Raw genomic sequence first — 7,063 nt, forward strand, 5'->3', positions numbered from 1 at the left:
GAGAGAAAGAGAAAGAGAGAGAGACGTCTCTCTCTTTCTTGTTGTTTCCATTGGAGAAGACGATGAAAAAAGAAAAAAAAATAAAACTTCTAATAGCACACCACCCACCTCATTAAAGCATTGAGGGCTTGTTTATTGAAAACGGATTTCTACTTGGGGCACCCCACCCTAAAATCGATTTAAAATCAATAGTAGGCGTTGTTTGCTTATAGTACTCTTAAAATAAATCTCTTTTCTTCTTCTTTTTTTTTATTTGGTCAATGGATAAAATAACACATGCCTAATTAAAAATAAAAAATAAAAATCGGTGATCTCCCCTGCTTCCACAATCATTAATCCATTTTTAACACCAATCCTTTGAAATTTTGCATTTTTTTAGGATCACCCTAAACAACTCTCAATTGAACCGCAAAAGTAATGCTTGATTGAACGATAAAAATAATATGCCGAGATATCGAATATTCAAAATCGAAACACATGCTCAATAATCGAATCGAACACAAAGATGCAAATAAAATAATAAATAAATAAACCAACAAAATACATAAATAAACATTCTATGTAATTTTAGCAATGCTCCCATACTTGGGGTTTTTCAAGTCTAATCCTCAAAAAGTCCCCAGTGGAGTCGCCACTGAAAGCGCCCTCGATCCGCGGGGTGCGCGAATTCACTTTTGACCTTTGAGGTTTGGGAGTCGCCAGTTAGTTATTACGGTCTAGGAACTGAACTTTGACTCTAAAAGGTAAATAAACTAATCTATGAAAGAAAAATACAGGTCCGAGGATCACGTTACGGTTAGGCACGAACCCCGCCTGGCAAACGTCAATTTCTACTAATTCTCAAATAAAACTACATTGCTAATAAGACCTAAATAATAATAAAAAAATAAAATACTCACCTTGTTCGAACGCAACGATTTTGTTCCCCTCAGTTCTCATAGAAGAGCTCCTCGTTTAGTATTCCTTGCTTTGTTTTATCTCCGGATCTGATCTCTGAGCTCCGAGGCAAGGACTCTCTTTCTTAGATCTGGATTCTTCGGATTTGTTTATAGATTTTTGGATGTTTTTAAAGGGCTTCTAGGTGTTTTTTCAGCTAAAGTTAAGGTAGGGGCGTTAGGTAATGAGTTAGGGCTTCAAAATTAGGGTTTATGAGAGGTTAGAGAGGCTTTTTGACTTACTTCTCTTAGGGTTTATGATTTGATACGAAAACAAGGTGTGATGACCCCTATTTATAAATTTTTTTAAGGGTTGATTTAGATAGAATTAGTGTTTGATTATAATTCTTTTAGTTAGAATTATATTTTAATTAGAATTGCTTTTGATAGAGTTGTATTTTAATTAGAATTATTTTAGGTAGAGTTATATTTTAGTTAGAATTCTATTAAATAGAGTTATTATTTAATTAGAACTCTATTAGGATTTTGACTTTTGGTCTTATTTGATTGACTTTAAGATTTTGACTTTAGTCTTACTTGGTTGACTTTTAATATATTGACTTTAGTCTTACTTAATTGATTTTAATTTTGACTTTAGTCTAACTTGATTGACTTTAATACCTTGACTTTAGTCTTGCTTAATTGATTTTAATTTTTTGGAGAACCCCCCTCTATTATATCTTTAATTATTTGGACTCCCCAAATGGAGGGGTCCTTGAAGAAATATCTTGGCAACCCTCAACAATTTTGCCTGAGATCCTGATTGATCGATTTTTTTAGTTTAAAATTTTAAATTAATTTTATTAATGTTTCACTTTAATTATTTAATATTTTATTTATTAATTTCAAAAATTTTAATTATAAAAATTATGAAATTACCGTTTTGCCCTCGGAGAGGATTTTTGTATTTTAAGTCAATTTTTTATGTTCTAGGATATTTTGGAATCGATTTTTCATAAGGAATTCAAAGGAAATATTGGTGTGTGTTATTTATGAAATTTTTTGTGTGAAATGGTCGTGAACTTCATGAGGGGTATTTTCGTAATTTTATCAAATTTTATGAAAATTGGCGAAATGATTTATTTGGTTTTGATTTATTATTTTATGTGTTTGAAGGGATTTTCCTAAGAGTAACGTAAGCTCCAAGGATATTTTAAGTTTAGGGATATTTTGGTAATTTAGTCATTTTTTAGTGATTTTTATCGTGAAGCTTCTTTTTGTCTGAAAAATGATGATTTCTATGTTTCTAGGGTCATACTTTCCTAGCATAGCGTGGTTTCTACAGTTTTGTCAATTCGAGATACCTCATTCAGATTTTCGAAACATATCTAGTAACAAAATAAAGTATTGGAATAAATATCCATCATTGGGAATCGTTGCGATCAAGTTGACGAGTTGATTAATCAGGCAAGTGCAAAAATGGGGTGTCTACAATCAGTAATAGATACTTTTGTACTACACCCCCAAGAGACATTGTGGAAATCAATATATGTACCAAATCTGACAAAATGAGAGATATAAGAATTAAGGGTAACACCACCAAGTACATTTTTGAACTCAGACAAACGTGTTTACAAGTGAAATATTGTAACATTAATACCGAGTTCGTCACTAAGAACTCTTGTATCTAGGAAGGAAAACTCGAGTAACATTAATACCAAGCTCGTCACTAAGAAACTCGCGCATCTAGAAAGAAAATTTGAGTAATAATAATACCGAGCTCATCACTAAGACACTCGCGTATCTAGAAGGGAAAATACGAGTAACATTAAATACCAAGCTTGCTCTTAAAGCACTCATGTATCTAAGTAAGAAATCTATTTCATCAATACCAAGCTTGTCTCAAAGACATGCAAACAAAAGGAACTGAGCATTCCTAAATTGTTTCAGTTCACACACATCAGAAACATACAAATCTGAATAAAGTTGTATCAAAGATAACTAGTCAGGACCTATGCACCCAAACAAAGACTTGATAGAATACCGTTTGTACAAAATAAAACTAAGGATATACTAGCAACAAAAAAAAAAAAAACAAGAAAATCAATATGTTCCAACGCTCGGGACCACTTAAAAACCAAGAAAGTGAGATACAAAAAGAATAGTTTTTATTTATTAAACTCGTACTGCATTTTACACAAGGCATACCCTGGGTAGGAGGAGCATTTGTCATGACAAAATCAATGACTAGGTCGACGAGAATGTCTTCTAACTGAGGAAATCATTGAAATGATAGATGTCAACCTAGATGGTCCCGTCCTGGTAAACATCCTCATCACAACTATCAAGCATGCTAGTGAAGACTGTGAATGCTTCCGCAAAAGATGAAAACCTCTCAAATACATAGACGACTTCATGAGTCAAACCAAATTTGACCTCATGAGTCAAACCAAAATTCCCTCAAAGGAACTCTCAATCGCTTTTCTAGCCCTAAACTGACCTCAAAAGACCAGTGTGGAATCCTCTTTAAAACAACGACTCAAGGAAAGCTCCCCACAAAACATAACACCAATGCCAGCATGGATATCATTTTCTTCCCTAAAACTCATTATTAGGGGTCAAAAATAGGGTATATATATCTTCTCGACCATCAAAACAGAAGAGGGATGTCCACTAAAAAAAGAAGAGGAAGAAGGCAAAAATGGAGAAGAAACACGAAGCAATAGCCTTATAAATAAAGAGGAAAAATCAAAATGATGAAATACTTCCCATCATCGCCCTAAACAGAGCCATTTAAGGTGACATTAAAGGCTAATAAATAAAGAAGCATTTGACAAGATACGAAAAATCCTAGACGGCTCACAAAAATCGAAGCCAATAGGGGTTGGGCATGTGTAATAGTCATTATTATGCCCATTTTAAAAATAGAGAATAATACTACGAAAAGAAGAAACGATAAGTAAAAACTAACTGCAATCGACGAAAATAAAAGAAGACTAATAGGCGTAAGGACACACATCTCGAAGAACTAAGGCATGGACTGCGAAATCCATATAATTGGTTGAAAAGACCTAGCGATGTTGGTTTTCGCCACTTTGACTTGCCACGGTACCAAAAAGGGGGAAATTTTGGAGCCCATTTGAAAGCGCCCTCGATCGGCGGGGTGCGCGGATCCACTTTTGACCTTTGAGGTTGGGAGTCGCCACCTAGTTATTACGGTCTAGGAACCGAATACTGACTCTAAACGGATAAATAAACTAATTTACTAAAGAAAAATTAAATCCGGGGATCACGTTATGGGGTTGGAAAGTGTTAGGCACCAACCCCGCTCCACCAATGCCGATTTCTACTTATCCCAAATAGGACTACATTGTTAACAAAAATCTAGATAGAAAAAATAAAAGAGATTTTACCTTCGAACGCAACGATTTTATTTCCTCAGATTTGGTAAAACTGCTCCTTGTACCGTACTCCTTACTTCGTTCTGTCTCCAGATCTGATTTCAGATCTTCGAGGCAATGTATCTCTTCCTTAGATCTAGATTCTTCGAATTTTATTATCGACTTTGGTGTGTTTTTGAAGGACTTCTAGGTGTTTTTCAGGCTAAAATCGAAGTATAGGTGTTAGGTAAGGAGTTGGGATTTCAAAATTAGGATTTGTGGGAGGCTAAGGAAGCTTTTTAACCTACTTCTCTTAGAATTTTTCCTTTGATACGAAAATAGGGTGTGGAGGCTCCTATTTATAAAGTTTTTATAAGAATTAGGGTTTGATTAGGGTTTCTTTTAGGGTTTTAATTAGGGTTTTGACTTTGGTCTTATGAGATTGACTTAGTCTTTAGGGTTTTAATTAGGGTTTTGACTTTAGTCTTATGAGATTGACTTGATTAATTTAGATTATAGTTTTGATTTAGGGTTTTGACTTTAGTCTTATGAGATTGACTTTAAACTTTGACTTTAGTCTTTCTTGGTTGACCTTTAATATCTTTACTTTAGTCTTACTTGATTGACTTTAATTTTTGTAGAAACCCCTTTTATCATATCTTTAATTCTTTGGGCCCCCAAATGGAGGGGTCCTTGAATAAATTAATTTTAAATTAATTTTATTAATGTTTCACTTTACATTATTTAATGGTTTATTTATTAATTTTAAAAATTTTAATTATTAAAATTGTAAAATTACCGTTTTACCCTCGAAGAGGATTTTTTGCATTTTAAGTCATTTTTCAATGTTCCAGGATGTTTTGGAATCATTTTTTCATAAGGAATTCAATGGGAATGTTGATTCTTGTCATTTATGAAAATTTTTGTATGAAATGGTCGTGAACTTCATGAGGGGCATTTTCGTAATTTTGTCAAATTCTGTGAAAATGACGAAATGATTTATTTGGTTTTGATTTGTTATTTTATGTGTTTGAATGAGTTTTTCTAAGCGTAACGTAGGCTCTAGGAATATTTTAAGGTTAGGGGTATTTTAGTAATTTGATCATTTTTAGTGATTTTTATCATAAAACTTCTTTTTTTCTGCAAGATGATGATTTCTATGTTTCTGGGGTCATATTTTCCTAGCGTAGCGTGGTTTTTACAGTTTTGTCAGTTCGAGATACCTCATCTGGATTTCTGAAACACATCTAGTAACAAATAAAGTATTTGAATAATCATCCATCATTAGAAACCGTGGCGATCAGGTTGATGAATTGATTAATCAGGTGAGTGCAAAAATGGGGTGTCTACACCATTTTTGTCACTCTATGAAAAAATGGCATGCATCCTTTCTAATTCAACGGGCCTAGTTTAAACATCAAAACATCAACTAGCCAAAGTTAAAGGTTGTCGTGAGTCGAGTAGTATTGCATCAACTGACTCAATTATTATACTCAAAGAACGTATAGTTAGCCTATAAGTCAAAACATCGGAACTAGAACAAAGAGCAAAGCTAGGATGCCCGTAAGTCTAATCAATCAAGAGAGTTTCATAATGAAATTTTATTAGCTTGGAAGGAAAACTTGGGTATAATAAGACAAAGAATTTATGTAGGCCAAGGTCCGATCATGTGCCAAATCTTCACATTAAATACGATATCCGCAGGTACTTATCAGAATAACATTGTTAATGAAATTCTTTGACCCACTAACATTCAAACAATGAAATCAAATCAACTTAACAATTAATGTATTGATACAATTTTAATCACACTTGAGTATTAACATTAATGAGGCGTGGGTGCGAAATCTGAAGATAGAGTCAGCAACCCCATAACCATCTCACATACTATTTGACAATACACCTGGACCAACTGTGTGGTAACACCTATCCCAAACTTGGAACCATAAAACCTCCTCTTAAAGATTGATGGGGGTTCAGAAAAATCATATATTTGCACTTACAGGAAACCACTCTGCAACTCACTATGCATCATCTTTTTCATTTCCAACCACCATTATTTTCTTGTACTTTTCATATATTTTATTGAGTTAATCTTCGAAGGTCATTTGACAGCTACCACATTGGGATCTCATCATTTTTCCTTAAACCTTTAAAGAATCAAGAGGTTATCTCGTCGACAACGTCCAAGGAGAAGGTTGGGAGATCAATGGTCCAGTGAGTAGAATCAGAGGATCACAGATCAATTGGCTTATCCAAGATTTTGCACGTCTCGAGGATTGAGAGTCCAAAAAAGCCTCCACTCCAAAAAACAATGAGAGAACTTCTATTGGCACCTCAACTCAATTTTGCACTTCTCGAGGAGTGAGAGTCCAAAAAAGCCTCCACCCAAAAAAATAATGAGAGAACTTCTATTGGCACCTGAACTCGTACTTATTCTCAATCATTCATTAATTTTCTTTATTTTTAGTTGGGTGTAATAAGTAAAAGTTGGGGATATCAATAAAAGCTTTCTAGATTTTTAGGAGAAAAATTAAAGACTTGTTGCTAGAGCATAGAGGTTGTAGATGAAGGCCTTGGGTCATTTCAATTAGTCGTTCATTCCTAGCTATGTTGAAGGGGCGTAAGTCATCAGTTTGGAAAGACAAGGGTATCTCGAATATTACAAACCACAGGCAGCATAAGAAACGTGTATAACTTCCAATTGGATCTAACATTAATACGTAACATCCCCGAAAATGTGCAACGTGGCATTCTAGGACAACACGTCAACACCACGGGACCACGAGTGTCTTCTACACTTACAAC

The sequence above is a fragment of the Akebia trifoliata genome, chromosome 7 (genome assembly GCF_017979445.1).
Source record: "Akebia trifoliata isolate Shusen 1 chromosome 7, ASM1797944v1, whole genome shotgun sequence".
In the NCBI taxonomy this organism is placed as follows: domain Eukaryota; kingdom Viridiplantae; phylum Streptophyta; class Magnoliopsida; order Ranunculales; family Lardizabalaceae; genus Akebia; species Akebia trifoliata.